At 42.0% G+C, this 27,288-nt stretch overlaps 45 non-coding genes across 45 annotated transcripts; all 45 read right to left on the reverse strand.

The window, feature by feature from the left end:
* Positions 1-124: 124 nt before the first annotated feature.
* On the reverse strand, positions 125-215 carry TRNAY-GUA (transfer RNA tyrosine (anticodon GUA)). The gene is given in 2 exon segments: positions 125-160; positions 179-215. It is a non-coding gene; the product is annotated as a tRNA-Tyr (tRNA).
* Positions 216-555: 340 nt separating this feature from the next.
* Positions 556-646, reverse strand: TRNAY-GUA (transfer RNA tyrosine (anticodon GUA)). Its single transcript is given in 2 exon segments — positions 556-591; positions 610-646. It is a non-coding gene; the product is annotated as a tRNA-Tyr (tRNA).
* A 466-nt stretch (positions 647-1,112) lies between these two features.
* Positions 1,113-1,203, reverse strand: TRNAY-GUA (transfer RNA tyrosine (anticodon GUA)). Its single transcript is given in 2 exon segments — positions 1,113-1,148; positions 1,167-1,203. It is a non-coding gene; the product is annotated as a tRNA-Tyr (tRNA).
* A 773-nt stretch (positions 1,204-1,976) lies between these two features.
* TRNAY-GUA (transfer RNA tyrosine (anticodon GUA)) lies at positions 1,977-2,067 on the reverse strand. Its single transcript is given in 2 exon segments — positions 1,977-2,012; positions 2,031-2,067. It is a non-coding gene; the product is annotated as a tRNA-Tyr (tRNA).
* A 1,355-nt stretch (positions 2,068-3,422) lies between these two features.
* On the reverse strand, positions 3,423-3,513 carry TRNAY-GUA (transfer RNA tyrosine (anticodon GUA)). The gene is given in 2 exon segments: positions 3,423-3,458; positions 3,477-3,513. It is a non-coding gene; the product is annotated as a tRNA-Tyr (tRNA).
* A 340-nt stretch (positions 3,514-3,853) lies between these two features.
* On the reverse strand, positions 3,854-3,944 carry TRNAY-GUA (transfer RNA tyrosine (anticodon GUA)). The gene is given in 2 exon segments: positions 3,854-3,889; positions 3,908-3,944. It is a non-coding gene; the product is annotated as a tRNA-Tyr (tRNA).
* Positions 3,945-4,410: 466 nt separating this feature from the next.
* Positions 4,411-4,501, reverse strand: TRNAY-GUA (transfer RNA tyrosine (anticodon GUA)). The gene is given in 2 exon segments: positions 4,411-4,446; positions 4,465-4,501. It is a non-coding gene; the product is annotated as a tRNA-Tyr (tRNA).
* Positions 4,502-4,689: 188 nt separating this feature from the next.
* TRNAY-GUA (transfer RNA tyrosine (anticodon GUA)) lies at positions 4,690-4,780 on the reverse strand. Its single transcript is given in 2 exon segments — positions 4,690-4,725; positions 4,744-4,780. It is a non-coding gene; the product is annotated as a tRNA-Tyr (tRNA).
* Positions 4,781-5,121: 341 nt separating this feature from the next.
* On the reverse strand, positions 5,122-5,212 carry TRNAY-GUA (transfer RNA tyrosine (anticodon GUA)). The gene is given in 2 exon segments: positions 5,122-5,157; positions 5,176-5,212. It is a non-coding gene; the product is annotated as a tRNA-Tyr (tRNA).
* A 494-nt stretch (positions 5,213-5,706) lies between these two features.
* Positions 5,707-5,797, reverse strand: TRNAY-GUA (transfer RNA tyrosine (anticodon GUA)). Its single transcript is given in 2 exon segments — positions 5,707-5,742; positions 5,761-5,797. It is a non-coding gene; the product is annotated as a tRNA-Tyr (tRNA).
* Positions 5,798-6,010: 213 nt separating this feature from the next.
* TRNAY-GUA (transfer RNA tyrosine (anticodon GUA)) lies at positions 6,011-6,101 on the reverse strand. Its single transcript is given in 2 exon segments — positions 6,011-6,046; positions 6,065-6,101. It is a non-coding gene; the product is annotated as a tRNA-Tyr (tRNA).
* Positions 6,102-6,286: 185 nt separating this feature from the next.
* TRNAY-GUA (transfer RNA tyrosine (anticodon GUA)) lies at positions 6,287-6,377 on the reverse strand. The gene is given in 2 exon segments: positions 6,287-6,322; positions 6,341-6,377. It is a non-coding gene; the product is annotated as a tRNA-Tyr (tRNA).
* Positions 6,378-6,689: 312 nt separating this feature from the next.
* On the reverse strand, positions 6,690-6,780 carry TRNAY-GUA (transfer RNA tyrosine (anticodon GUA)). The gene is given in 2 exon segments: positions 6,690-6,725; positions 6,744-6,780. It is a non-coding gene; the product is annotated as a tRNA-Tyr (tRNA).
* Positions 6,781-7,246: 466 nt separating this feature from the next.
* TRNAY-GUA (transfer RNA tyrosine (anticodon GUA)) lies at positions 7,247-7,337 on the reverse strand. Its single transcript is given in 2 exon segments — positions 7,247-7,282; positions 7,301-7,337. It is a non-coding gene; the product is annotated as a tRNA-Tyr (tRNA).
* A 743-nt stretch (positions 7,338-8,080) lies between these two features.
* On the reverse strand, positions 8,081-8,171 carry TRNAY-GUA (transfer RNA tyrosine (anticodon GUA)). The gene is given in 2 exon segments: positions 8,081-8,116; positions 8,135-8,171. It is a non-coding gene; the product is annotated as a tRNA-Tyr (tRNA).
* Positions 8,172-8,637: 466 nt separating this feature from the next.
* TRNAY-GUA (transfer RNA tyrosine (anticodon GUA)) lies at positions 8,638-8,728 on the reverse strand. Its single transcript is given in 2 exon segments — positions 8,638-8,673; positions 8,692-8,728. It is a non-coding gene; the product is annotated as a tRNA-Tyr (tRNA).
* Positions 8,729-9,194: 466 nt separating this feature from the next.
* Positions 9,195-9,285, reverse strand: TRNAY-GUA (transfer RNA tyrosine (anticodon GUA)). The gene is given in 2 exon segments: positions 9,195-9,230; positions 9,249-9,285. It is a non-coding gene; the product is annotated as a tRNA-Tyr (tRNA).
* A 188-nt stretch (positions 9,286-9,473) lies between these two features.
* TRNAY-GUA (transfer RNA tyrosine (anticodon GUA)) lies at positions 9,474-9,564 on the reverse strand. The gene is given in 2 exon segments: positions 9,474-9,509; positions 9,528-9,564. It is a non-coding gene; the product is annotated as a tRNA-Tyr (tRNA).
* A 341-nt stretch (positions 9,565-9,905) lies between these two features.
* Positions 9,906-9,996, reverse strand: TRNAY-GUA (transfer RNA tyrosine (anticodon GUA)). Its single transcript is given in 2 exon segments — positions 9,906-9,941; positions 9,960-9,996. It is a non-coding gene; the product is annotated as a tRNA-Tyr (tRNA).
* A 494-nt stretch (positions 9,997-10,490) lies between these two features.
* TRNAY-GUA (transfer RNA tyrosine (anticodon GUA)) lies at positions 10,491-10,581 on the reverse strand. The gene is given in 2 exon segments: positions 10,491-10,526; positions 10,545-10,581. It is a non-coding gene; the product is annotated as a tRNA-Tyr (tRNA).
* A 341-nt stretch (positions 10,582-10,922) lies between these two features.
* Positions 10,923-11,013, reverse strand: TRNAY-GUA (transfer RNA tyrosine (anticodon GUA)). Its single transcript is given in 2 exon segments — positions 10,923-10,958; positions 10,977-11,013. It is a non-coding gene; the product is annotated as a tRNA-Tyr (tRNA).
* A 1,355-nt stretch (positions 11,014-12,368) lies between these two features.
* TRNAY-GUA (transfer RNA tyrosine (anticodon GUA)) lies at positions 12,369-12,459 on the reverse strand. Its single transcript is given in 2 exon segments — positions 12,369-12,404; positions 12,423-12,459. It is a non-coding gene; the product is annotated as a tRNA-Tyr (tRNA).
* A 340-nt stretch (positions 12,460-12,799) lies between these two features.
* TRNAY-GUA (transfer RNA tyrosine (anticodon GUA)) lies at positions 12,800-12,890 on the reverse strand. The gene is given in 2 exon segments: positions 12,800-12,835; positions 12,854-12,890. It is a non-coding gene; the product is annotated as a tRNA-Tyr (tRNA).
* Positions 12,891-13,356: 466 nt separating this feature from the next.
* TRNAY-GUA (transfer RNA tyrosine (anticodon GUA)) lies at positions 13,357-13,447 on the reverse strand. Its single transcript is given in 2 exon segments — positions 13,357-13,392; positions 13,411-13,447. It is a non-coding gene; the product is annotated as a tRNA-Tyr (tRNA).
* Positions 13,448-14,220: 773 nt separating this feature from the next.
* On the reverse strand, positions 14,221-14,311 carry TRNAY-GUA (transfer RNA tyrosine (anticodon GUA)). Its single transcript is given in 2 exon segments — positions 14,221-14,256; positions 14,275-14,311. It is a non-coding gene; the product is annotated as a tRNA-Tyr (tRNA).
* A 1,480-nt stretch (positions 14,312-15,791) lies between these two features.
* Positions 15,792-15,882, reverse strand: TRNAY-GUA (transfer RNA tyrosine (anticodon GUA)). The gene is given in 2 exon segments: positions 15,792-15,827; positions 15,846-15,882. It is a non-coding gene; the product is annotated as a tRNA-Tyr (tRNA).
* Positions 15,883-16,655: 773 nt separating this feature from the next.
* Positions 16,656-16,746, reverse strand: TRNAY-GUA (transfer RNA tyrosine (anticodon GUA)). Its single transcript is given in 2 exon segments — positions 16,656-16,691; positions 16,710-16,746. It is a non-coding gene; the product is annotated as a tRNA-Tyr (tRNA).
* A 1,355-nt stretch (positions 16,747-18,101) lies between these two features.
* Positions 18,102-18,192, reverse strand: TRNAY-GUA (transfer RNA tyrosine (anticodon GUA)). The gene is given in 2 exon segments: positions 18,102-18,137; positions 18,156-18,192. It is a non-coding gene; the product is annotated as a tRNA-Tyr (tRNA).
* A 340-nt stretch (positions 18,193-18,532) lies between these two features.
* On the reverse strand, positions 18,533-18,623 carry TRNAY-GUA (transfer RNA tyrosine (anticodon GUA)). Its single transcript is given in 2 exon segments — positions 18,533-18,568; positions 18,587-18,623. It is a non-coding gene; the product is annotated as a tRNA-Tyr (tRNA).
* A 466-nt stretch (positions 18,624-19,089) lies between these two features.
* Positions 19,090-19,180, reverse strand: TRNAY-GUA (transfer RNA tyrosine (anticodon GUA)). The gene is given in 2 exon segments: positions 19,090-19,125; positions 19,144-19,180. It is a non-coding gene; the product is annotated as a tRNA-Tyr (tRNA).
* Positions 19,181-19,368: 188 nt separating this feature from the next.
* TRNAY-GUA (transfer RNA tyrosine (anticodon GUA)) lies at positions 19,369-19,459 on the reverse strand. Its single transcript is given in 2 exon segments — positions 19,369-19,404; positions 19,423-19,459. It is a non-coding gene; the product is annotated as a tRNA-Tyr (tRNA).
* Positions 19,460-19,800: 341 nt separating this feature from the next.
* On the reverse strand, positions 19,801-19,891 carry TRNAY-GUA (transfer RNA tyrosine (anticodon GUA)). The gene is given in 2 exon segments: positions 19,801-19,836; positions 19,855-19,891. It is a non-coding gene; the product is annotated as a tRNA-Tyr (tRNA).
* Positions 19,892-21,246: 1,355 nt separating this feature from the next.
* TRNAY-GUA (transfer RNA tyrosine (anticodon GUA)) lies at positions 21,247-21,337 on the reverse strand. The gene is given in 2 exon segments: positions 21,247-21,282; positions 21,301-21,337. It is a non-coding gene; the product is annotated as a tRNA-Tyr (tRNA).
* A 340-nt stretch (positions 21,338-21,677) lies between these two features.
* Positions 21,678-21,768, reverse strand: TRNAY-GUA (transfer RNA tyrosine (anticodon GUA)). Its single transcript is given in 2 exon segments — positions 21,678-21,713; positions 21,732-21,768. It is a non-coding gene; the product is annotated as a tRNA-Tyr (tRNA).
* A 466-nt stretch (positions 21,769-22,234) lies between these two features.
* On the reverse strand, positions 22,235-22,325 carry TRNAY-GUA (transfer RNA tyrosine (anticodon GUA)). The gene is given in 2 exon segments: positions 22,235-22,270; positions 22,289-22,325. It is a non-coding gene; the product is annotated as a tRNA-Tyr (tRNA).
* Positions 22,326-22,513: 188 nt separating this feature from the next.
* TRNAY-GUA (transfer RNA tyrosine (anticodon GUA)) lies at positions 22,514-22,604 on the reverse strand. Its single transcript is given in 2 exon segments — positions 22,514-22,549; positions 22,568-22,604. It is a non-coding gene; the product is annotated as a tRNA-Tyr (tRNA).
* A 341-nt stretch (positions 22,605-22,945) lies between these two features.
* Positions 22,946-23,036, reverse strand: TRNAY-GUA (transfer RNA tyrosine (anticodon GUA)). The gene is given in 2 exon segments: positions 22,946-22,981; positions 23,000-23,036. It is a non-coding gene; the product is annotated as a tRNA-Tyr (tRNA).
* Positions 23,037-23,530: 494 nt separating this feature from the next.
* Positions 23,531-23,621, reverse strand: TRNAY-GUA (transfer RNA tyrosine (anticodon GUA)). The gene is given in 2 exon segments: positions 23,531-23,566; positions 23,585-23,621. It is a non-coding gene; the product is annotated as a tRNA-Tyr (tRNA).
* A 213-nt stretch (positions 23,622-23,834) lies between these two features.
* On the reverse strand, positions 23,835-23,925 carry TRNAY-GUA (transfer RNA tyrosine (anticodon GUA)). Its single transcript is given in 2 exon segments — positions 23,835-23,870; positions 23,889-23,925. It is a non-coding gene; the product is annotated as a tRNA-Tyr (tRNA).
* A 185-nt stretch (positions 23,926-24,110) lies between these two features.
* Positions 24,111-24,201, reverse strand: TRNAY-GUA (transfer RNA tyrosine (anticodon GUA)). Its single transcript is given in 2 exon segments — positions 24,111-24,146; positions 24,165-24,201. It is a non-coding gene; the product is annotated as a tRNA-Tyr (tRNA).
* A 312-nt stretch (positions 24,202-24,513) lies between these two features.
* Positions 24,514-24,604, reverse strand: TRNAY-GUA (transfer RNA tyrosine (anticodon GUA)). Its single transcript is given in 2 exon segments — positions 24,514-24,549; positions 24,568-24,604. It is a non-coding gene; the product is annotated as a tRNA-Tyr (tRNA).
* A 466-nt stretch (positions 24,605-25,070) lies between these two features.
* Positions 25,071-25,161, reverse strand: TRNAY-GUA (transfer RNA tyrosine (anticodon GUA)). The gene is given in 2 exon segments: positions 25,071-25,106; positions 25,125-25,161. It is a non-coding gene; the product is annotated as a tRNA-Tyr (tRNA).
* A 743-nt stretch (positions 25,162-25,904) lies between these two features.
* TRNAY-GUA (transfer RNA tyrosine (anticodon GUA)) lies at positions 25,905-25,995 on the reverse strand. The gene is given in 2 exon segments: positions 25,905-25,940; positions 25,959-25,995. It is a non-coding gene; the product is annotated as a tRNA-Tyr (tRNA).
* A 466-nt stretch (positions 25,996-26,461) lies between these two features.
* Positions 26,462-26,552, reverse strand: TRNAY-GUA (transfer RNA tyrosine (anticodon GUA)). Its single transcript is given in 2 exon segments — positions 26,462-26,497; positions 26,516-26,552. It is a non-coding gene; the product is annotated as a tRNA-Tyr (tRNA).
* A 466-nt stretch (positions 26,553-27,018) lies between these two features.
* On the reverse strand, positions 27,019-27,109 carry TRNAY-GUA (transfer RNA tyrosine (anticodon GUA)). Its single transcript is given in 2 exon segments — positions 27,019-27,054; positions 27,073-27,109. It is a non-coding gene; the product is annotated as a tRNA-Tyr (tRNA).
* Between the last annotated feature and the right edge of the window lie 179 nt (positions 27,110-27,288).

The raw sequence follows: 27,288 nt of genomic DNA on the forward strand, positions 1-27,288 counted from the left end.
TATGGATAACTTTGTCAATCGCCCTCTACAGTCCACCGCTCTACCAACTGAGCAATCGACGGATGAGGAGCGTGAAATTATATTGAAATTGATTTATTTAATATTATAAACAATGAAAAAAATGTCCGTCGAGCCGGTTTTGAACCAGCGACCTATGGATAACTTTGTCAATCGCTCTCTACAGTCCACCGCTCTACCAATTGAGCTATCGACGGATGAGGAGCGTGAATTTATATTTTAATTCAATTAATTAATATTATAAACGATGAAAAAAATGTCCGTCGAGCCGGATTTCAACCAGCAAACTATGGATATTTTGTTAATCGCCCTCTACAGTCCACCGCTCTACCAACTGAGCTATCGACGGATGAGGAGCGTTAAATTAAGTTGTAATGAAAAATGTCCGTCGAGCCCGATTTGAACCACCGACTTCTGGATAACTCTGCCACTCGCCCTCTACAGTCCACCGCTCTACCAACTGAGCTATCGACGGTTGAGGAGAGTGAAATTATATTTAAATTCAATTATTTAATATTATAAACGATGAAAATAATGTCCGTCGAGCCGGATTTGAACCAGCGACCTATGGATAACTTTGTTAATCGCCCTCTACAGTCCACCGCTCTACCAACTGAGCTATCGACGGACGAGGAGCGTGAAATTATGTTTTAATGAAAAATGTCCGTCGAGCCAGATTTGAACCAGCGACCTATGGATAACTTTGTCAATCGCCCTCTACAGTCCACCGCTCTACCAACTGAGCAATCGACGGATGAGGAGCGTGAATTTATATTTTAATTCAATTAATTAATATTATAAACGATGAAAAAAATGTCCGTCGAGCCGGATTTCAACCAGCAAACTATGGATATTTTGTTAATCGCCCTCTACAGTCCACCGCTCTGCCAACTGAGATATTGATGGACGAGGAGCGTGAAATTATGATGTAATGAAAAATGTCCGACGAGCCAGATTTGAACCACCGACTTCTGGATAACTCTGTCAGTCGCCCTCTACAGTCCACCGCTCTACCAACTGAGCTAACGACGGATGAAGAGCGTTAAATTATATTTAAATTCAATTATTTAATACTATAAACGATGCAAAAAATGTCCGTCGAGCCGGATTTGAACCAGCGACCTATGGATAACTTTGTTAATCGCCCTCTACAGTCCACCGCTCTACCAACTGAGCTATCGACGGATGAGGAGCGTTAAATTATGTTGTAATGAAAAATGTCCGTCGAGCCCGATTTGAACCACCGACTTCTGGATAACTCTGCCACTCGCCCTCTACAGTCCACCGCTCTACCAACTGAGCTATCGACGGATGAGGAGCGTCAAATTATATTTAAATTCAAATATTTAATATTAAAAACGACGAAAAAAGTGTCCGTCGAGCCGGATTTGAACCACCGACCTATGGATAACTCTGTCACTCGCCCTCTACAGTCCACCGCTCTACCAACTGAGCTAACGACGGATGAGGAGCTTTAAATTATATTTAAATTCAATTATTTAATACTATAAACGATGCAAAAAATGTCCGTCCAGCCGGATTTGAACCAGCGATCTATGGATAACTTTGTTAATCGCCCTCTACAGTCCACCGCTCTACCAACTGAGCTATCGACGGATGAGGAGCGTGAAATTATGTTGTAATGAAAAATGTTCGTCGAGCCAGATTTGAACCAGCAACCTATGGATAACTTTGTCAATCGCCCTCTACAGTCCACCGCTCTACCAACTGAGCAATCGACGGATGAGGAGCGTGAAATTATATTTAAATTCAATTATTTAATATTATAAACGATGAAAAAAATGTCCGTCGAGCCGGTTTTGAACCAGCGACCTATGGATAACTTTGTTAATCGCCCTCTACAGTCCACCGCTCTACCAACTGAGCTATCGACTGTTGAGGAAAGTGAAATTATATTTAAATTCAATTATTTAATATTATAAACGATGAAAATAATGTCCGTCGAGCCGGATTTGAACCAGCGACCTATGGATAACTTTGTTAATCGCCCTCTACAGTCCACCGCTCTACCAACTGAGCTATCGACGGATGAGGAGCGTGAAATTATATTTAAGTTCAAATATTTAATATTAAAAACGACGAAAAAAGTGTCCGTCGAGCCGGATTTGAACCACCGACCTATGGATAACTCTGTCACTCGCCCTCTACAGTCCACCGCTCTACCAACTGAGCTAACGACGGATGAGGAGCTTTAAATTATATTTAAATTCAATTATTTAATACTATAAACGATGCAAAAAATGTCCGTCCAGCCGGATTTGAACCAGCGAACTATGGATAACTTTGTTAATCGCCCTCTACAGTCCACCGCTCTACCAACTGAGCTATCGACGGATGAGGAGCGTTAAATTATGTTGTAATGAAAAATGTCCGTCGAGCCCGATTTGAACCACCGACTTCTGGATAACTCTGCCACTCGCCCTCTACAGTCCACCGCTCTACCAACTGAGCTATCGACGGTTGAGGAGAGTGAAATTATATTTAAATTCAATTATTTAATATTATAAACGATGAAAATAATGTCCGTCGAGCCGGATTTGAACCAGCGACCTATGGATAACTTTGTTAATCGCCCTCTACAGTCCACCGCTCTACCAAATGAGCTATCGACGGATGAGGAGCGTGAAATTATGTTGTAATGAAAAATGTCCGTCGAGCCAGATTTGAACCAGCAACCTATGGATAACTTTGTCAATCGCCCTCTACAGTCCACCGCTCTACCAACTGAGCAATCGACGGATGAGGAGCGTGAAATTATATTTAAATTCAATTATTTAATATTATAAACGATGAAAAAAATGTCCGTCGAGCCGGTTTTGAACCAGCGACCTATGGATAATTTTGTCAATCGCCCTCTACAGTCCACCGCTCTACCAACTGAGCTATCGAAGGGTGAGAAACGAGAAATTATGTTGTAATTCAATTAATTAATATTATAAACGATGAAAAATGTCCGTCGAGCCGGATTTGAACCAGCGACCTATGGATAACTTTGTTAATCGCCCTCTACAGTCCACCGCTCTACCAACTGAGCTATCGTCGGATGAGGAGCGTGAAATTATGTTGTAATAAAAATGTCCGTCGAGCCAGATTTGAACCACCGACTTCTGGATAACTCTGTCACTCGCCCTCTAGAGTCCACCGCTCTACCAACTGAGCTATCGACGGATGAGGAGCGTGAAATTATATTTAAATTGAATTATTTAATATTATAAATAATGAAAAAAATGTCCGTCGAGCCGGTTTTGAACCAGCGACCTATGGATAACTTTGTCAATCGCCCTCTACAGTCCACCGCTCTACCAACTGAGCAATCGACGGATGAGGAGCGTGAAATTATATTGAAATTGATTTATTTAATATTATAAACAATGAAAAAAATGTCCGTCGAGCCGGTTTTGAACCAGCGACCTATGGATAACTTTGTCAATCGCTCTCTACAGTCCACCGCTCTACCAATTGAGCTATCGACGGATGAGGAGCGTGAATTTATATTTTAATTCAATTAATTAATATTATAAACGATGAAAAAAATGTCCGTCGAGCCGGATTTCAACCAGCAAACTATGGATATTTTGTTAATCGCCCTCTACAGTCCACCGCTCTACCAACTGAGCTATCGACGGATGAGGAGCGTTAAATTAAGTTGTAATGAAAAATGTCCGTCGAGCCCGATTTGAACCACCGACTTCTGGATAACTCTGCCACTCGCCCTCTACAGTCCACCGCTCTACCAACTGAGCTATCGACGGTTGAGGAGAGTGAAATTATATTTAAATTCAATTATTTAATATTATAAACGATGAAAATAATGTCCGTCGAGCCGGATTTGAACCAGCGACCTATGGATAACTTTGTTAATCGCCCTCTACAGTCCACCGCTCTACCAACTGAGCTATCGACGGACGAGGAGCGTGAAATTATGTTTTAATGAAAAATGTCCGTCGAGCCAGATTTGAACCAGCGACCTATGGATAACTTTGTCAATCGCCCTCTACAGTCCACCGCTCTACCAACTGAGCAATCGACGGATGAGGAGCGTGAATTTATATTTTAATTCAATTAATTAATATTATAAACGATGAAAAAAATGTCCGTCGAGCCGGATTTCAACCAGCAAACTATGGATATTTTGTTAATCGCCCTCTACAGTCCACCGCTCTGCCAACTGAGATATTGATGGACGAGGAGCGTGAAATTATGATGTAATGAAAAATGTCCGACGAGCCAGATTTGAACCACCGACTTCTGGATAACTCTGTCAGTCGCCCTCTACAGTCCACCGCTCTACCAACTGAGCTAACGACGGATGAAGAGCGTTAAATTATATTTAAATTCAATTATTTAATACTATAAACGATGCAAAAAATGTCCGTCGAGCCGGATTTGAACCAGCGACCTATGGATAACTTTGTTAATCGCCCTCTACAGTCCACCGCTCTACCAACTGAGCTATCGACGGATGAGGAGCGTTAAATTATGTTGTAATGAAAAATGTCCGTCGAGCCCGATTTGAACCACCGACTTCTGGATAACTCTGCCACTCGCCCTCTACAGTCCACCGCTCTACCAACTGAGCTATCGACGGAGGAGGAGAGTGAAATTATATTTAAATTCAATTATTTAATATTATAAACGATGAAAATAATGTCCGTCGAGCCGGATTTGAACCAGCGACCTATGGATAACTTTGTTAATCGCCCTCTACAGTCCACCGCTCTACCAACTGAGCTATCGACGGATGAGGAGCGTGAAATTATATTTAAATTCAAATATTTAATATTAAAAACGACGAAAAAAGTGTCCGTCGAGCCGGATTTGAACCACCGACCTATGGAAAACTTTGTTAATCGCCCTCTACAGTCCACCGCTCTACCAACTGAGCTATCGACGGATGAGGAGCGTTAAATTATGTTGTAATGAAAAATGTCCGTCGACCCCGATTTGAACCACCGACTTCTGGATAACTCTGCCACTCGCCCTCTACAGTCCACCGCTCTACCAACTGAGCTATCGACGGTTGAGGAGAGTGAAATTATATTTAAATTCAATTATTTAATATTATAAACGATGAAAATAATGTCCGTCGAGCCGGATTTGAACCAGCGACCTATGGATAACTTTGTTAATCGCCCTCTACAGTCCACCGCTCTACCAACTGAGCTATCGACGGATGAGAAGCGTCAAATTATATTTAAATTCAAATATTTAATATTAAAAACGACGAAAAAAGTGTCCGTCGAGCCGGATTTGAACCACCGACCTATGGATAACTCTGTCACTCGCCCTCTACAGTCCACCGCTCTACCAACTGAGCTAACGACGGATGAGGAGCTTTAAATTATATTTAAATTCAATTATTTAATACTATAAACGATGCAAAAAATGTCCGTCCAGCCGGATTTGAACCAGCGATCTATGGATAACTTTGTTAATCGCCCTCTACAGTCCACCTCTCTACCAACTGAGCTATCGACGGATGAGGAGCGTTAAATTATGTTGTAATGAAAAATGTCCGTCGAGCCCGATTTGAACCACCGACTTCTGGATAACTCTGCCACTCGCCCTCTACAGTCCACCGCTCTACCAACTGAGCTATCGACGGTTGAGGAGAGTGAAATTATATTTAAATTCAATTATTTAATATTATAAACGATGAAAATAATGTCCGTCGAGCCGGATTTGAACCAGCGACCTATGGATAACTTTGTTAATCGCCCTCTACAGTCCACCGCTCTACCAACTGAGCTATCGACGGATGAGGAGCGTGAAATTATATTTAAATTCAATTATTTAATATTATAAACGACGAAAAAAATATCCGTCGAGCCGGATTTGAAACACCGACCTATGGATAACTCTGTCACTCGCCCTCTACAGTCCACCGCTCTACCAACTGAGCTATCGAAGGGTGAGAAACGAGAAATTATGTTGTAATTCAATTAATTAATATTATAAACGATGAAAAATGTCCGTCAAGCCGGATTTGAACCAGCGACCTATGGATAACTTTGTTAATCGCCCTCTACAGTCCACCGCTCTACCAACTGAGCTATCGACGGATGAGGAGCGTGAAATTATGTTGTAATAAAAATGTCCGTCGAGCCAGATTTGAACCACCGACTTCTTGAACTCTGTCACTCGCCCTCTACAGTCCACCGCTCTACCAACTGAGCTATCGACGGATGAGGAGCGTGAAATTATATTTAAATTGAATTATTTAATATTATAAACAATGAAAAAAATGTCCGTCGAGCCGGATTTGAACCAGCGACCTATGGATAACTTTGTTAATCGCCCTCTACAGTCCACCGCTCTACCAACTGAGCTATCGACGGATGAGAAGCGTTAAATTATGTTGTAATGAAAAATGTCCGTCGAGCCCGATTTGAACCAGCGACCTATGGATAACTTTGTCAATCGCCCTCTACAGTCCACCGCTCTACCAACTGACCTATCGACGGATGAGGAGCGTGAAATTATGTTTAAATGAAAAATGTCCGTCGAGCCAGATTTGAACCAGCGACCTATGGATAACTTTGTCAATCGCCCTCTACAGTCCACCGCTCTACCAACTGAGCAATCGACGGATGAGAAACGAGAAATTATGTTGTAATTCAATTAATTAATATTATAAACGATGAAAAATGTCCGTCGAGCCGGATTTGAACCAGCGACCTATGGATAACTTTGTTAATCGCCCTCTACAGTCCACCGCTCTACCAACTGAGCTATCGACGGATGAGGAGCGTTAAATTAAGTTGTAATGAAAAATGTCCGTCGAGCCCGATTTGAACCACCGACTTCTGGATAACTCTGCCACTCGCCCTCTACAGTCCACCGCTCTACCAACTGAGCTATCGACGGTTGAGGAGAGTGAAATTATATTTAAATTCAATTATTTAATATTATAAACGATGAAAAAAATGTCCGTCGAGCCGGATTTCAACCAGCAAACTATGGATATTTTGTTAATCGCCCTCTACAGTCCACCGCTCTACCAACTGAGCTATCGACGGATGAGGAGCGTTAAATTAAGTTGTAATGAAAAATGTCCGTCGAGCCCGATTTGAACCACCGACTTCTGGATAACTCTGCCACTCGCCCTCTACAGTCCACCGCTCTACCAACTGAGCTATCGACGGTTGAGGAAAATGAAATTATATTTAAAATCAATTATTTAATATTATAAACGATGAAAATAATGTCCGTCGAGCCGGATTTGAACCAGCGACCTATGGATAACTTTGTTAATCGCCCTCTACAGTCCACCGCTCTACCAACTGAGCTATCGACGGATGAGGAGCGTGAAATTATGTTTTAATGAAAAATGTCCGTCGAGCCAGATTTGAACCAGCGACCTATGGATAACTTTGTCAATCGCCCTCTACAGTCCACCGCTCTACCAACTGAGCAATCGACGGATGAGGAGCGTGAATTTATATTTTAATTCAATTAATTAATATTATAAACGATGAAAAAAATGTCCGTCGAGCCGGATTTCAACCAGCAAACTATGGATATTTTGTTAATCGCCCTCTACAGTCCACCGCTCTGCCAACTGAGATATTGATGGACGAGGAGCGTGAAATTATGATGTAATGAAAAATGTCCGACGAGCCAGATTTGAACCACCGACTTCTGGATAACTCTGTCAGTCGCCCTCTACAGTCCACCGCTCTACCAACTGAGCTAACGACGGATGAAGAGCGTTAAATTATATTTAAATTCAATTATTTAATACTATAAACGATGCAAAAAATGTCCGTCGAGCCGGATTTGAACCAGCGACCTATGGATAACTCTGCCACTCGCCCTCTACAGTCCACCGCTCTACCAACTGACCTATCGACGGATGAGGAGCGTGAAATTATGTTTAAATGAAAAATGTCCGTCGAGCCAGATTTGAACCAGCGACCTATGGATAACTTTGTCAATCGCCCTCTACAGTCCACCGCTCTACCAACTGAGCAATCGACGGATGAGAAACGAGAAATTATGTTGTAATTCAATTAATTAATATTATAAACGATGAAAAATGTCCGTCGAGCCGGATTTGAACCAGCGACCTATGGATAACTTTGTTAATCGCCCTCTACAGTCCACCGCTCTACCAACTGAGCTATCGACGGATGAGGAGCGTTAAATTAAGTTGTAATGAAAAATGTCCGTCGAGCCCGATTTGAACCACCGACTTCTGGATAACTCTGCCACTCGCCCTCTACAGTCCACCGCTCTACCAACTGAGCTATCGACGGTTGAGGAGAGTGAAATTATATTTAAATTCAATTATTTAATATTATAAACGATGAAAAAAATGTCCGTCGAGCCGGATTTCAACCAGCAAACTATGGATATTTTGTTAATCGCCCTCTACAGTCCACCGCTCTACCAACTGAGCTATCGACGGATGAGGAGCGTTAAATTAAGTTGTAATGAAAAATGTCCGTCGAGCCCGATTTGAACCACCGACTTCTGGATAACTCTGCCACTCGCCCTATACAGTCCACCGCTCTACCAACTGAGCTATCGACGGTTGAGGAGAGTGAAATTATATTTAAATTCAATTATTTAATATTATAAACGATGAAAATAATGTCCGTCGAGCCGGATTTGAACCAGCGACCTATGGATCACTTTGTTAATCGCCCTCTACAGTCCACCGCTCTACCAACTGAGCTATCGACGGATGAGGAGCGTGAAATTATGTTTTAATGAAAAATGTCCGTCGAGCCAGATTTGAACCAGCGACCTATGGATAACTTTGTCAATCGCCCTCTACAGTCCACCGCTCTACCAACTGAGCAATCGACGGATGAGGAGCGTGAATTTATATTTTAATTCAATTAATTAATATTATAAACGATGAAAAAAATGTCCGTCGAGCCGGATTTCAACCAGCAAACTATGGATATTTTGTTAATCGCCCTCTACAGTCCACCGCTCTGCCAACTGAGATATTGATGGACGAGGAGCGTGAAATTATGATGTAATGAAAAATGTCCGACGAGCCAGATTTGAACCACCGACTTCTGGATAACTCTGTCAGTCGCCCTCTACAGTCCACCGCTCTACCAACTGAGCTAACGACGGATGAAGAGCGTTAAATTATATTTAAATTCAATTATTTAATACTATAAACGATGCAAAAAATGTCCGTCGAGCCGGATTTGAACCAGCGACCTATGGATAACTTTGTTAATCGCCCTCTACAGTCCACCGCTCTACCAACTGAGCTATCGACGGATGAGGAGCGTTAAATTATGTTGTAATGAAAAATGTCCGTCGAGCCCGATTTGAACCACCGACTTCTGGATAACTCTGCCACTCGCCCTCTACAGTCCACCGCTCTACCAACTGAGCTATCGACGGAGGAGGAGAGTGAAATTATATTTAAATTCAATTATTTAATATTATAAACGATGAAAATAATGTCCGTCGAGCCGGATTTGAACCAGCGACCTATGGATAACTTTGTTAATCGCCCTCTACAGTCCACCGCTCTACCAACTGAGCTATCGACGGATGAGGAGCGTGAAATTATATTTAAATTCAAATATTTAATATTAAAAACGACGAAAAAAGTGTCCGTCGAGCCGGATTTGAACCACCGACCTATGGATAACTTTGTTAATCGCCCTCTACAGTCCACCGCTCTACCAACTGAGCTATCGACGGATGAGGAGCGTTAAATTATGTTGTAATGAAAAATGTCCGTCGACCCCGATTTGAACCACCGACTTCTGGATAACTCTGCCACTCGCCCTCTACAGTCCACCGCTCTACCAACTGAGCTATCGACGGTTGAGGAGAGTGAAATTATATTTAAATTCAATTATTTAATATTATAAACGATGAAAATAATGTCCGTCGAGCCGGATTTGAACCAGCGACCTATGGATAACTTTGTTAATCGCCCTCTACAGTCCACCGCTCTACCAACTGAGCTATCGACGGATGAGGAGCGTCAAATTATATTTAAATTCAAATATTTAATATTAAAAACGACGAAAAAAGTGTCCGTCGAGCCGGATTTGAACCACCGACCTATGGATAACTCTGTCACTCGCCCTCTACAGTCCACCGCTCTACCAACTGAGCTAACGACGGATGAGGAGCTTTAAATTATATTTAAATTCAATTATTTAATACTATAAACGATGCAAAAAATGTCCGTCCAGCCGGATTTGAACCAGCGATCTATGGATAACTTTGTTAATCGCCCTCTACAGTCCACCGCTCTACCAACTGAGCTATCGACGGATGAGGAGCGTTAAATTATGTTGTAATGAAAAATGTCCGTCGAGCCCGATTTGAACCACCGACTTCTGGATAACTCTGCCACTCGCCCTCTACAGTCCACCGCTCTACCAACTGAGCTATCGACGGTTGAGGAGAGTGAAATTATATTTAAATTCAATTATTTAATATTATAAACGATGAAAATAATGTCCGTCGAGCCGGATTTGAACCAGCGACCTATGGATAACTTTGTTAATCGCCCTCTACAGTCCACCGCTCTACCAACTGAGCTATCGACGGATGAGGAGCGTGAAATTATGTTGTAATGAAAAATGTTCGTCGAGCCAGATTTGAACCAGCAACCTATGGATAACTTTGTCAATCGCCCTCTACAGTCCACCGCTCTACCAACTGAGCAATCGACGGATGAGGAGCGTGAAATTATATTTAAATTCAATTATTTAATATTATAAACGATGAAAAAAATGTCCGTCGAGCCGGTTTTGAACCAGCGACCTATGGATAACTTTGTTAATCGCCCTCTACAGTCCACCGCTCTACCAACTGAGCTATCGACTGTTGAGGAAAGTGAAATTATATTTAAATTCAATTATTTAATATTATAAACGATGAAAATAATGTCCGTCGAGCCGGATTTGAACCAGCGACCTATGGATAACTTTGTTAATCGCCCTCTACAGTCCACCGCTCTACCAACTGAGCTATCGACGGATGAGGAGCGTGAAATTATATTTAAGTTCAAATATTTAATATTAAAAACGACGAAAAAAGTGTCCGTCGAGCCGGATTTGAACCACCGACCTATGGATAACTCTGTCACTCGCCCTCTACAGTCCACCGCTCTACCAACTGAGCTAACGACGGATGAGGAGCTTTAAATTATATTTAAATTCAATTATTTAATACTATAAACGATGCAAAAAATGTCCGTCCAGCCGGATTTGAACCAGTGAACTATGGATAACTTTGTTAATCGCCCTCTACAGTCCACCGCTCTACCAACTGAGCTATCGACGGATGAGGAGCGTTAAATTATGTTGTAATGAAAAATGTCCGTCGAGCCCGATTTGAACCACCGACTTCTGGATAACTCTGCCACTCGCCCTCTACAGTCCACCGCTCTACCAACTGAGCTATCGACGGTTGAGGAGAGTGAAATTATATTTAAATTCAATTATTTAATATTATAAACGATGAAAATAATGTCCGTCGAGCCGGATTTGAACCAGCGACCTATGGATAACTTTGTTAATCGCCCTCTACAGTCCACCGCTCTACCAAATGAGCTATCGACGGATGAGGAGCGTGAAATTATGTTGTAATGAAAAATGTCCGTCGAGCCAGATTTGAACCAGCAACCTATGGATAACTTTGTCAATCGCCCTCTACAGTCCACCGCTCTACCAACTGAGCAATCGACGGATGAGGAGCGTGAAATTATATTTAAATTCAATTATTTAATATTATAAACGATGAAAAAAATGTCCGTCGAGCCGGTTTTGAACCAGCGACCTATGGATAATTTTGTCAATCGCCCTCTACAGTCCACCGCTCTACCAACTGAGCTATCGAAGGGTGAGAAACGAGAAATTATGTTGTAATTCAATTAATTAATATTATAAACGATGAAAAATGTCCGTCGAGCCGGATTTGAACCAGCGACCTATGGATAACTTTGTTAATCGCCCTCTACAGTCCACCGCTCTACCAACTGAGCTATCGTCGGATGAGGAGCGTGAAATTATGTTGTAATAAAAATGTCCGTCGAGCCAGATTTGAACCACCGACTTCTGGATAACTCTGTCACTCGCCCTCTAGAGTCCACCGCTCTACCAACTGAGCTATCGACGGATGAGGAGCGTGAAATTATATTTAAATTGAATTATTTAATATTATAAATAATGAAAAAAATGTCCGTCGAGCCGGTTTTGAACCAGCGACCTATGGATAACTTTGTCAATCGCCCTCTACAGTCCACCGCTCTACCAACTGAGCAATCGACGGATGAGGAGCGTGAAATTATATTGAAATTGATTTATTTAATATTATAAACAATGAAAAAAATGTCCGTCGAGCCGGTTTTGAACCAGCGACCTATGGATAACTTTGTCAATCGCTCTCTACAGTCCACCGCTCTACCAATTGAGCTATCGACGGATGAGGAGCGTGAATTTATATTTTAATTCAATTAATTAATATTATAAACGATGAAAAAAATGTCCGTCGAGCCGGATTTCAACCAGCAAACTATGGATATTTTGTTAATCGCCCTCTACAGTCCACCGCTCTACCAACTGAGCTATCGACGGATGAGGAGCGTTAAATTAAGTTGTAATGAAAAATGTCCGTCGAGCCCGATTTGAACCACCGACTTCTGGATAACTCTGCCACTCGCCCTCTACAGTCCACCGCTCTACCAACTGAGCTATCGACGGTTGAGGAGAGTGAAATTATATTTAAATTCAATTATTTAATATTATAAACGATGAAAATAATGTCCGTCGAGCCGGATTTGAACCAGCGACCTATGGATAACTTTGTTAATCGCCCTCTACAGTCCACCGCTCTACCAACTGAGCTATCGACGGACGAGGAGCGTGAAATTATGTTTTAATGAAAAATGTCCGTCGAGCCAGATTTGAACCAGCGACCTATGGATAACTTTGTCAATCGCCCTCTACAGTCCACCGCTCTACCAACTGAGCAATCGACGGATGAGGAGCGTGAATTTATATTTTAATTCAATTAATTAATATTATAAACGATGAAAAAAATGTCCGTCGAGCCGGATTTCAACCAGCAAACTATGGATATTTTGTTAATCGCCCTCTACAGTCCACCGCTCTGCCAACTGAGATATTGATGGACGAGGAGCGTGAAATTATGATGTAATGAAAAATGTCCGACGAGCCAGATTTGAACCACCGACTTCTGGATAACTCTGTCAGTCGCCCTCTACAGTCCACCGCTCTACCAACTGAGCTAACGACGGATGAAGAGCGTTAAATTATATTTAAATTCAATTATTTAATACTATAAACGATGCAAAAAATGTCCGTCGAGCCGGATTTGAACCAGCGACCTATGGATAACTTTGTTAATCGCCCTCTACAGTCCACCGCTCTACCAACTGAGCTATCGACGGATGAGGAGCGTTAAATTATGTTGTAATGAAAAATGTCCGTCGAGCCCGATTTGAACCACCGACTTCTGGATAACTCTGCCACTCGCCCTCTACAGTCCACCGCTCTACCAACTGAGCTATCGACGGATGAGGAGCGTCAAATTATATTTAAATTCAAATATTTAATATTAAAAACGACGAAAAAAGTGTCCGTCGAGCCGGATTTGAACCACCGACCTATGGATAACTCTGTCACTCGCCCTCTACAGTCCACCGCTCTACCAACTGAGCTAACGACGGATGAGGAGCTTTAAATTATATTTAAATTCAATTATTTAATACTATAAACGATGCAAAAAATGTCCGTCCAGCCGGATTTGAACCAGCGATCTATGGATAACTTTGTTAATCGCCCTCTACAGTCCACCGCTCTACCAACTGAGCTATCGACGGATGAGGAGCGTGAAATTATGTTGTAATGAAAAATGTTCGTCGAGCCAGATTTGAACCAGCAACCTATGGATAACTTTGTCAATCGCCCTCTACAGTCCACCGCTCTACCAACTGAGCAATCGACGGATGAGGAGCGTGAAATTATATTTAAATTCAATTATTTAATATTATAAACGATGAAAAAAATGTCCGTCGAGCCGGTTTTGAACCAGCGACCTATGGATAACTTTGTTAATCGCCCTCTACAGTCCACCGCTCTACCAACTGAGCTATCGACTGTTGAGGAAAGTGAAATTATATTTAAATTCAATTATTTAATATTATAAACGATGAAAATAATGTCCGTCGAGCCGGATTTGAACCAGCGACCTATGGATAACTTTGTTAATCGCCCTCTACAGTCCACCGCTCTACCAACTGAGCTATCGACGGATGAGGAGCGTGAAATTATATTTAAGTTCAAATATTTAATATTAAAAACGACGAAAAAAGTGTCCGTCGAGCCGGATTTGAACCACCGACCTATGGATAACTCTGTCACTCGCCCTCTACAGTCCACCGCTCTACCAACTGAGCTAACGACGGATGAGGAGCTTTAAATTATATTTAAATTCAATTATTTAATACTATAAACGATGCAAAAAATGTCCGTCCAGCCGGATTTGAACCAGCGAACTATGGATAACTTTGTTAATCGCCCTCTACAGTCCACCGCTCTACCAACTGAGCTATCGACGGATGAGGAGCGTTAAATTATGTTGTAATGAAAAATGTCCGTCGAGCCCGATTTGAACCACCGACTTCTGGATAACTCTGCCACTCGCCCTCTACAGTCCACCGCTCTACCAACTGAGCTATCGACGGTTGAGGAGAGTGAAATTATATTTAAATTCAATTATTTAATATTATAAACGATGAAAATAATGTCCGTCGAGCCGGATTTGAACCAGCGACCTATGGATAACTTTGTTAATCGCCCTCTACAGTCCACCGCTCTACCAAATGAGCTATCGACGGATGAGGAGCGTGAAATTATGTTGTAATGAAAAATGTCCGTCGAGCCAGATTTGAACCAGCAACCTATGGATAACTTTGTCAATCGCCCTCTACAGTCCACCGCTCTACCAACTGAGCAATCGACGGATGAGGAGCGTGAAATTATATTTAAATTCAATTATTTAATATTATAAACGATGAAAAAAATGTCCGTCGAGCCGGTTTTGAACCAGCGACCTATGGATAATTTTGTCAATCGCCCTCTACAGTCCACCGCTCTACCAACTGAGCTATCGAAGGGTGAGAAACGAGAAATTATGTTGTAATTCAATTAATTAATATTATAAACGATGAAAAATGTCCGTCGAGCCGGATTTGAACCAGCGACCTATGGATAACTTTGTTAATCGCCCTCTACAGTCCACCGCTCTACCAACTGAGCTATCGTCGGATGAGGAGCGTGAAATTATGTTGTAATAAAAATGTCCGTCGAGCCAGATTTGAACCACCGACTTCTGGATAACTCTGTCACTCGCCCTCTAGAGTCCACCGCTCTACCAACTGAGCAATCGACGGATGAGGAGCGTGAATTTATATTTTAATTCAATTAATTAATATTATAAACGATGAAAAAAATGTCCGTCGAGCCGGATTTCAACCAGCAAACTATGGATATTTTGTTAATCGCCCTCTACAGTCCACCGCTCTGCCAACTGAGATATTGATGGACGAGGAGCGTGAAATTATGATGTAATGAAAAATGTCCGACGAGCCAGATTTGAACCACCGACTTCTGGATAACTCTGTCAGTCGCCCTCTACAGTCCACCGCTCTACCAACTGAGCTAACGACGGATGAAGAGCGTTAAATTATATTTAAATTCAATTATTTAATACTATAAACGATGCAAAAAATGTCCGTCGAGCCGGATTTGAACCAGCGACCTATGGATAACTTTGTTAATCGCCCTCTACAGTCCACCGCTCTACCAACTGAGCTATCGACGGATGAGGAGCGTTAAATTATGTTGTAATGAAAAATGTCCGTCGAGCCCGATTTGAACCACCGACTTCTGGATAACTCTGCCACTCGCCCTCTACAGTCCACCGCTCTACCAACTGAGCTATCGACGGATGAGGAGCGTCAAATTATATTTAAATTCAAATATTTAATATTAAAAACGACGAAAAAAGTGTCCGTCGAGCCGGATTTGAACCACCGACCTATGGATAACTCTGTCACTCGCCCTCTACAGTCCACCGCTCTACCAACTGAGCTAACGACGGATGAGGAGCTTTAAATTATATTTAAATTCAATTATTTAATACTATAAACGATGCAAAAAATGTCCGTCCAGCCGGATTTGAACCAGCGATCTATGGATAACTTTGTTAATCGCCCTCTACAGTCCACCGCTCTACCAACTGAGCTATCGACGGATGAGGAGCGTGAAATTATGTTGTAATGAAAAATGTTCGTCGAGCCAGATTTGAACCAGCAACCTATGGATAACTTTGTCAATCGCCCTCTACAGTCCACCGCTCTACCAACTGAGCAATCGACGGATGAGGAGCGTGAAATTATATTTAAATTCAATTATTTAATATTATAAACGATGAAAAAAATGTCCGTCGAGCCGGTTTTGAACCAGCGACCTATGGATAACTTTGTTAATCGCCCTCTACAGTCCACCGCTCTACCAACTGAGCTATCGACTGTTGAGGAAAGTGAAATTATATTTAAATTCAATTATTTAATATTATAAACGATGAAAATAATGTCCGTCGAGCCGGATTTGAACCAGCGACCTATGGATAACTTTGTTAATCGCCCTCTACAGTCCACCGCTCTACCAACTGAGCTATCGACGGATGAGGAGCGTGAAATTATATTTAAGTTCAAATATTTAATATTAAAAACGACGAAAAAAGTGTCCGTCGAGCCGGATTTGAACCACCGACCTATGGATAACTCTGTCACTCGCCCTCTACAGTCCACCGCTCTACCAACTGAGCTAACGACGGATGAGGAGCTTTAAATTATATTTAAATTCAATTATTTAATACTATAAACGATGCAAAAAATGTCCGTCCAGCCGGATTTGAACCAGCGAACTATGGATAACTTTGTTAATCGCCCTCTACAGTCCACCGCTCTACCAACTGAGCTATCGACGGATGAGGAGCGTTAAATTATGTTGTAATGAAAAATGTCCGTCGAGCCCGATTTGAACCACCGACTTCTGGATAACTCTGCCACTCGCCCTCTACAGTCCACCGCTCTACCAACTGAGCTATCGACGGTTGAGGAGAGTGAAATTATATTTAAATTCAATTATTTAATATTATAAACGATGAAAATAATGTCCGTCGAGCCGGATTTGAACCAGCGACCTATGGATAACTTTGTTAATCGCCCTCTACAGTCCACCGCTCTACCAAATGAGCTATCGACGGATGAGGAGCGTGAAATTATGTTGTAATGAAAAATGTCCGTCGAGCCAGATTTGAACCAGCAACCTATGGATAACTTTGTCAATCGCCCTCTACAGTCCACCGCTCTACCAACTGAGCAATCGACGGATGAGGAGCGTGAAATTATATTTAAATTCAATTATTTAATATTATAAACGATGAAAAAAATGTCCGTCGAGCCGGTTTTGAACCAGCGACCTATGGATAATTTTGTCAATCGCCCTCTACAGTCCACCGCTCTACCAACTGAGCTATCGAAGGGTGAGAAACGAGAAATTATGTTGTAATTCAATTAATTAATATTATAAACGATGAAAAATGTCCGTCGAGCCGGATTTGAACCAGCGACCTATGGATAACTTTGTTAATCGCCCTCTACAGTCCACCGCTCTACCAACTGAGCTATCGTCGGATGAGGAGCGTGAAATTATGTTGTAATAAAAATGTCCGTCGAGCCAGATTTGAACCACCGACTTCTGGATAACTCTGTCACTCGCCCTCTAGAGTCCACCGCTCTACCAACTGAGCTATCGACGGATGAGGAGCGTGAAATTATATTTAAATTGAATTATTTAATATTATAAATAATGAAAAAAATGTCCGTCGAGCCGGTTTTGAACCAGCGACCTATGGATAACTTTGTCAATCGCCCTCTACAGTCCACCGCTCTACCAACTGAGCAATCGACGGATGAGGAGCGTGAAATTATATTGAAATTGATTTATTTAATATTATAAACAATGAAAAAAATGTCCGTCGAGCCGGTTTTGAACCAGCGACCTATGGATAACTTTGTCAATCGCTCTCTACAGTCCACCGCTCTACCAATTGAGCTATCGACGGATGAGGAGCGTGAATTTATATTTTAATTCAATTAATTAATATTATAAACGATGAAAAAAATGTCCGTCGAGCCGGATTTCAACCAGCAAACTATGGATATTTTGTTAATCGCCCTCTACAGTCCACCGCTCTACCAACTGAGCTATCGACGGATGAGGAGCGTTAAATTAAGTTGTAATGAAAAATGTCCGTCGAGCCCGATTTGAACCACCGACTTCTGGATAACTCTGCCACTCGCCCTCTACAGTCCACCGCTCTACCAACTGAGCTATCGACGGTTGAGGAGAGTGAAATTATATTTAAATTCAATTATTTAATATTATAAACGATGAAAATAATGTCCGTCGAGCCGGATTTGAACCAGCGACCTATGGATAACTTTGTTAATCGCCCTCTACAGTCCACCGCTCTACCAACTGAGCTATCGACGGACGAGGAGCGTGAAATTATGTTTTAATGAAAAATGTCCGTCGAGCCAGATTTGAACCAGCGACCTATGGATAACTTTGTCAATCGCCCTCTACAGTCCACCGCTCTACCAACTGAGCAATCGACGGATGAGGAGCGTGAATTTATATTTTAATTCAATTAATTAATATTATAAACGATGAAAAAAATGTCCGTCGAGCCGGATTTCAACCAGCAAACTATGGATATTTTGTTAATCGCCCTCTACAGTCCACCGCTCTGCCAACTGAGATATTGATGGACGAGGAGCGTGAAATTATGATGTAATGAAAAATGTCCGACGAGCCAGATTTGAACCACCGACTTCTGGATAACTCTGTCAGTCGCCCTCTACAGTCCACCGCTCTACCAACTGAGCTAACGACGGATGAAGAGCGTTAAATTATATTTAAATTCAATTATTTAATACTATAAACGATGCAAAAAATGTCCGTCGAGCCGGATTTGAACCAGCGACCTATGGATAACTTTGTTAATCGCCCTCTACAGTCCACCGCTCTACCAACTGAGCTATCGACGGATGAGGAGCGTTAAATTATGTTGTAATGAAAAATGTCCGTCGAGCCCGATTTGAACCACCGACTTCTGGATAACTCTGCCACTCGCCCTCTACAGTCCACCGCTCTACCAACTGAGCTATCGACGGAGGAGGAGAGTGAAATTATATTTAAATTCAATTATTTAATATTATAAACGATGAAAATAATGTCCGTCGAGCCGGATTTGAACCAGCGACCTATGGATAACTTTGTTAATCGCCCTCTACAGTCCACCGCTCTACCAACTGAGCTATCGACGGATGAGGAGCGTGAAATTATATTTAAATTCAAATATTTAATATTAAAAACGACGAAAAAAGTGTCCGTCGAGCCGGATTTGAACCACCGACCTATGGAAAACTTTGTTAATCGCCCTCTACAGTCCACCGCTCTACCAACTGAGCTATCGACGGATGAGGAGCGTTAAATTATGTTGTAATGAAAAATGTCCGTCGACCCCGATTTGAACCACCGACTTCTGGATAACTCTGCCACTCGCCCTCTACAGTCCACCGCTCTACCAACTGAGCTATCGACGGTTGAGGAGAGTGAAATTATATTTAAATTCAATTATTTAATATTATAAACGATGAAAATAATGTCCGTCGAGCCGGATTTGAACCAGCGACCTATGGATAACTTTGTTAATCGCCCTCTACAGTCCACCGCTCTACCAACTGAGCTATCGACGGATGAGAAGCGTCAAATTATATTTAAATTCAAATATTTAATATTAAAAACGACGAAAAAAGTGTCCGTCGAGCCGGATTTGAACCACCGACCTATGGATAACTCTGTCACTCGCCCTCTACAGTCCACCGCTCTACCAACTGAGCTAACGACGGATGAGGAGCTTTAAATTATATTTAAATTCAATTATTTAATACTATAAACGATGCAAAAAATGTCCGTCCAGCCGGATTTGAACCAGCGATCTATGGATAACTTTGTTAATCGCCCTCTACAGTCCACCTCTCTACCAACTGAGCTATCGACGGATGAGGAGCGTTAAATTATGTTGTAATGAAAAATGTCCGTCGAGCCCGATTTGAACCACCGACTTCTGGATAACTCTGCCACTCGCCCTCTACAGTCCACCGCTCTACCAACTGAGCTATCGACGGTTGAGGAGAGTGAAATTATATTTAAATTCAATTATTTAATATTATAAACGATGAAAATAATGTCCGTCGAGCCGGATTTGAACCAGCGACCTATGGATAACTTTGTTAATCGCCCTCTACAGTCCACCGCTCTACCAAATGAGCTATCGACGGATGAGGAGCGTGAAATTATGTTGTAATGAAAAATGTCCGTCGAGCCAGATTTGAACCAGCAACCTATGGATAACTTTGTCAATCGCCCTCTACAGTCCACCGCTCTACCAACTGAGCAATCGACGGATGAGGAGCGTGAAATTATATTTAAATTCAATTATTTAATATTATAAACGATGAAAAAAATGTCCGTCGAGCCGGTTTTGAACCAGCGACCTATGGATAATTTTGTCAATCGCCCTCTACAGTCCACCGCTCTACCAACTGAGCTATCGAAGGGTGAGAAACGAGAAATTATGTTGTAATTCAATTAATTAATATTATAAACGATGAAAAATGTCCGTCGAGCCGGATTTGAACCAGCGACCTATGGATAACTTTGTTAATCGCCCTCTACAGTCCACCGCTCTACCAACTGAGCTATCGTCGGATGAGGAGCGTGAAATTATGTTGTAATAAAAATGTCCGTCGAGCCAGATTTGAACCACCGACTTCTGGATAACTCTGTCACTCGCCCTCTAGAGTCCACCGCTCTACCAACTGAGCTATCGACGGATGAGGAGCGTGAAATTATATTTAAATTGAATTATTTAATATTATAAATAATGAAAAAAATGTCCGTCGAGCCGGTTTTGAACCAGCGACCTATGGATAACTTTGTCAATCGCCCTCTACAGTCCACCGCTCTACCAACTGAGCAATCGACGGATGAGGAGCGTGAAATTATATTGAAATTGATTTATTTAATATTATAAACAATGAAAAAAATGTCCGTCGAGCCGGTTTTGAACCAGCGACCTATGGATAACTTTGTCAATCGCTCTCTACAGTCCACCGCTCTACCAATTGAGCTATCGACGGATGAGGAGCGTGAATTTATATTTTAATTCAATTAATTAATATTATAAACGATGAAAAAAATGTCCGTCGAGCCGGATTTCAACCAGCAAACTATGGATATTTTGTTAATCGCCCTCTACAGTCCACCGCTCTACCAACTGAGCTATCGACGGATGAGGAGCGTTAAATTAAGTTGTAATGAAAAATGTCCGTCGAGCCCGATTTGAACCACCGACTTCTGGATAACTCTGCCACTCGCCCTCTACAGTCCACCGCTCTACCAACTGAGCTATCGACGGTTGAGGAGAGTGAAATTATATTTAAATTCAATTATTTAATATTATAAACGATGAAAATAATGTCCGTCGAGCCGGATTTGAACCAGCGACCTATGGATAACTTTGTTAATCGCCCTCTACAGTCCACCGCTCTACCAACTGAGCTATCGACGGACGAGGAGCGTGAAATTATGTTTTAATGAAAAATGTCCGTCGAGCCAGATTTGAACCAGCGACCTATGGATAACTTTGTCAATCGCCCTCTACAGTCCACCGCTCTACCAACTGAGCAATCGACGGATGAGGAGCGTGAATTTATATTTTAATTCAATTAATTAATATTATAAACGATGAAAAAAATGTCCGTCGAGCCGGATTTCAACCAGCAAACTATGGATATTTTGTTAATCGCCCTCTACAGTCCACCGCTCTGCCAACTGAGATATTGATGGACGAGGAGCGTGAAATTATGATGTAATGAAAAATGTCCGACGAGCCAGATTTGAACCACCGACTTCTGGATAACTCTGTCAGTCGCCCTCTACAGTCCACCGCTCTACCAACTGAGCTAACGACGGATGAAGAGCGTTAAATTATATTTAAATTCAATTATTTAATACTATAAACGATGCAAAAAATGTCCGTCGAGCCGGATTTGAACCAGCGACCTATGGATAACTTTGTTAATCGCCCTCTACAGTCCACCGCTCTACCAACTGAGCTATCGACGGATGAGGAGCGTTAAATTATGTTGTAATGAAAAATGTCCGTCGAGCCCGATTTGAACCACCGACTTCTGGATAACTCTGCCACTCGCCCTCTACAGTCCACCGCTCTACCAACTGAGCTATCGACGGAGGAGGAGAGTGAAATTATATTTAAATTCAATTATTTAATATTATAAACGATGAAAATAATGTCCGTCGAGCCGGATTTGAACCAGCGACCTATGGATAACTTTGTTAATCGCCCTCTACAGTCCACCGCTCTACCAACTGAGCTATCGACGGATGAGGAGCGTGAAATTATATTTAAATTCAAATATTTAATATTAAAAACGACGAAAAAAGTGTCCGTCGAGCCGGATTTGAACCACCGACCTATGGAAAACTTTGTTAATCGCCCTCTACAGTCCACCGCTCTACCAACTGAGCTATCGACGGATGAGGAGCGTTAAATTATGTTGTAATGAAAAATGTCCGTCGACCCCGATTTGAACCACCGACTTCTGGATAACTCTGCCACTCGCCCTCTACAGTCCACCGCTCTACCAACTGAGCTATCGACGGTTGAGGAGAGTGAAATTATATTTAAATTCAATTATTTAATATTATAAACGATGAAAATAATGTCCGTCGAGCCGGATTTGAACCAGCGACCTATGGATAACTTTGTTAATCGCCCTCTACAGTCCACCGCTCTACCAACTGAGCTATCGACGGATGAGAAGCGTCAAATTATATTTAAATTCAAATATTTAATATTAAAAACGACGAAAAAAGTGTCCGTCGAGCCGGATTTGAACCACCGACCTATGGATAACTCTGTCACTCGCCCTCTACAGTCCACCGCTCTACCAACTGAGCTAACGACGGATGAGGAGCTTTAAATTATATTTAAATTCAATTATTTAATACTATAAACGATGCAAAAAATGTCCGTCCAGCCGGATTTGAACCAGCGATCTATGGATAACTTTGTTAATCGCCCTCTACAGTCCACCTCTCTACCAACTGAGCTATCGACGGATGAGGAGCGTTAAATTATGTTGTAATGAAAAATGTCCGTCGAGCCCGATTTGAACCACCGACTTCTGGATAACTCTGCCACTCGCCCTCTACAGTCCACCGCTCTACCAACTGAGCTATCGACGGTTGAGGAGAGTGAAATTATATTTAAATTCAATTATTTAATATTATAAACGATGAAAATAATGTCCGTCGAGCCGGATTTGAACCAGCGACCTATGGATAACTTTGTTAATCGCCCTCTACAGTCCACCGCTCTACCAACTGAGCTATCGACGGATGAGGAGCGTGAAATTATATTTAAATTCAATTATTTAATATTATAAACGACGAAAAAAATATCCGTCGAGCCGGATTTGAAACACCGACCTATGGATAACTCTGTCACTCGCCCTCTACAGTCCACCGCTCTACCAACTGAGCTATCGAAGGGTGAGAAACGAGAAATTATGTTGTAATTCAATTAATTAATATTATAAACGATGAAAAATGTCCGTCAAGCCGGATTTGAACCAGCGACCTATGGATAACTTTGTTAATCGCCCTCTACAGTCCACCGCTCTACCAACTGAGCTATCGACGGATGAGGAGCGTGAAATTATGTTGTAATAAAAATGTCCGTCGAGCCAGATTTGAACCACCGACTTCTTGAACTCTGTCACTCGCCCTCTACAGTCCACCGCTCTACCAACTGAGCTATCGACGGATGAGGAGCGTGAAATTATATTTAAATTGAATTATTTAATATTATAAACAATGAAAAAAATGTCCGTCGAGCCGGATTTGAACCAGCGACCTATGGATAACTTTGTTAATCGCCCTCTACAGTCCACCGCTCTACCAACTGAGCTATCGACGGATGAGAAGCGTTAAATTATGTTGTAATGAAAAATGTCCGTCGAGCCCGATTTGAACCAGCGACCTATGGATAACTTTGTCAATCGCCCTCTACAGTCCACCGCTCTACCAACTGACCTATCGACGGATGAGGAGCGTGAAATTATGTTTAAATGAAAAATGTCCGTCGAGCCAGATTTGAACCAGCGACCTATGGATAACTTTGTCAATCGCCCTCTACAGTCCACCGCTCTACCAACTGAGCAATCGACGGATGAGAAACGAGAAATTATGTTGTAATTCAATTAATTAATATTATAAACGATGAAAAATGTCCGTCGAGCCGGATTTGAACCAGCGACCTATGGATAACTTTGTTAATCGCCCTCTACAGTCCACCGCTCTACCAACTGAGCTATCGACGGATGAGGAGCGTTAAATTAAGTTGTAATGAAAAATGTCCGTCGAGCCCGATTTGAACCACCGACTTCTGGATAACTCTGCCACTCGCCCTCTACAGTCCACCGCTCTACCAACTGAGCTATCGACGGTTGAGGAGAGTGAAATTATATTTAAATTCAATTATTTAATATTATAAACGATGAAAAAAATGTCCGTCGAGCCGGATTTCAACCAGCAAACTATGGATATTTTGTTAATCGCCCTCTACAGTCCACCGCTCTACCAACTGAGCTATCGACGGATGAGGAGCGTTAAATTAAGTTGTAATGAAAAATGTCCGTCGAGCCCGATTTGAACCACCGACTTCTGGATAACTCTGCCACTCGCCCTCTACAGTCCACCGCTCTACCAACTGAGCTATCGACGGTTGAGGAAAATGAAATTATATTTAAAATCAATTATTTAATATTATAAACGATGAAAATAATGTCCGTCGAGCCGGATTTGAACCAGCGACCTATGGATAACTTTGTTAATCGCCCTCTACAGTCCACCGCTCTACCAACTGAGCTATCGACGGATGAGGAGCGTGAAATTATGTTTTAATGAAAAATGTCCGTCGAGCCAGATTTGAACCAGCGACCTATGGATAACTTTGTCAATCGCCCTCTACAGTCCACCGCTCTACCAACTGAGCAATCGACGGATGAGGAGCGTGAATTTATATTTTAATTCAATTAATTAATATTATAAACGATGAAAAAAATGTCCGTCGAGCCGGATTTCAACCAGCAAACTATGGATATTTTGTTAATCGCCCTCTACAGTCCACCGCTCTGCCAACTGAGATATTGATGGACGAGGAGCGTGAAATTATGATGTAATGAAAAATGTCCGACGAGCCAGATTTGAACCACCGACTTCTGGATAACTCTGTCAGTCGCCCTCTACAGTCCACCGCTCTACCAACTGAGCTAACGACGGATGAAGAGCGTTAAATTATATTTAAATTCAATTATTTAATACTATAAACGATGCAAAAAATGTCCGTCGAGCCGGATTTGAACCAGCGACCTATGGATAACTCTGCCACTCGCCCTCTACAGTCCACCGCTCTACCAACTGACCTATCGACGGATGAGGAGCGTGAAATTATGTTTAAATGAAAAATGTCCGTCGAGCCAGATTTGAACCAGCGACCTATGGATAACTTTGTCAATCGCCCTCTACAGTCCACCGCTCTACCAACTGAGCAATCGACGGATGAGAAACGAGAAATTATGTTGTAATTCAATTAATTAATATTATAAACGATGAAAAATGTCCGTCGAGCCGGATTTGAACCAGCGACCTATGGATAACTTTGTTAATCGCCCTCTACAGTCCACCGCTCTACCAACTGAGCTATCGACGGATGAGGAGCGTTAAATTAAGTTGTAATGAAAAATGTCCGTCGAGCCCGATTTGAACCACCGACTTCTGGATAACTCTGCCACTCGCCCTCTACAGTCCACCGCTCTACCAACTGAGCTATCGACGGTTGAGGAGAGTGAAATTATATTTAAATTCAATTATTTAATATTATAAACGATGAAAAAAATGTCCGTCGAGCCGGATTTCAACCAGCAAACTATGGATATTTTGTTAATCGCCCTCTACAGTCCACCGCTCTACCAACTGAGCTATCGACGGATGAGGAGCGTTAAATTAAGTTGTAATGAAAAATGTCCGTCGAGCCCGATTTGAACCACCGACTTCTGGATAACTCTGCCACTCGCCCTATACAGTCCACCGCTCTACCAACTGAGCTATCGACGGTTGAGGAGAGTGAAATTATATTTAAATTCAATTATTTAATATTATAAACGATGAAAATAATGTCCGTCGAGCCGGATTTGAACCAGCGACCTATGGATCACTTTGTTAATCGCCCTCTACAGTCCACCGCTCTACCAACTGAGCTATCGACGGATGAGGAGCGTGAAATTATGTTTTAATGAAAAATGTCCGTCGAGCCAGATTTGAACCAGCGACCTATGGATAACTTTGTCAATCGCCCTCTACAGTCCACCGCTCTACCAACTGAGCAATCGACGGATGAGGAGCGTGAATTTATATTTTAATTCAATTAATTAATATTATAAACGATGAAAAAAATGTCCGTCGAGCCGGATTTCAACCAGCAAACTATGGATATTTTGTTAATCGCCCTCTACAGTCCACCGCTCTGCCAACTGAGATATTGATGGACGAGGAGCGTGAAATTATGATGTAATGAAAAATGTCCGACGAGCCAGATTTGAACCACCGACTTCTGGATAACTCTGTCAGTCGCCCTCTACAGTCCACCGCTCTACCAACTGAGCTAACGACGGATGAAGAGCGTTAAATTATATTTAAATTCAATTATTTAATACTATAAACGATGCAAAAAATGTCCGTCGAGCCGGATTTGAACCAGCGACCTATGGATAACTTTGTTAATCGCCCTCTACAGTCCACCGCTCTACCAACTGAGCTATCGACGGATGAGGAGCGTTAAATTATGTTGTAATGAAAAATGTCCGTCGAGCCCGATTTGAACCACCGACTTCTGGATAACTCTGCCACTCGCCCTCTACAGTCCACCGCTCTACCAACTGAGCTATCGACGGAGGAGGAGAGTGAAATTATATTTAAATTCAATTATTTAATATTATAAACGATG

This window comes from Leiobunum rupestre, chromosome 11 (assembly GCF_980474605.1).
Source record: "Leiobunum rupestre chromosome 11, qqLeiRupe1.1.hap1, whole genome shotgun sequence".
Lineage (NCBI taxonomy): Eukaryota > Metazoa > Arthropoda > Arachnida > Opiliones > Sclerosomatidae > Leiobunum > Leiobunum rupestre.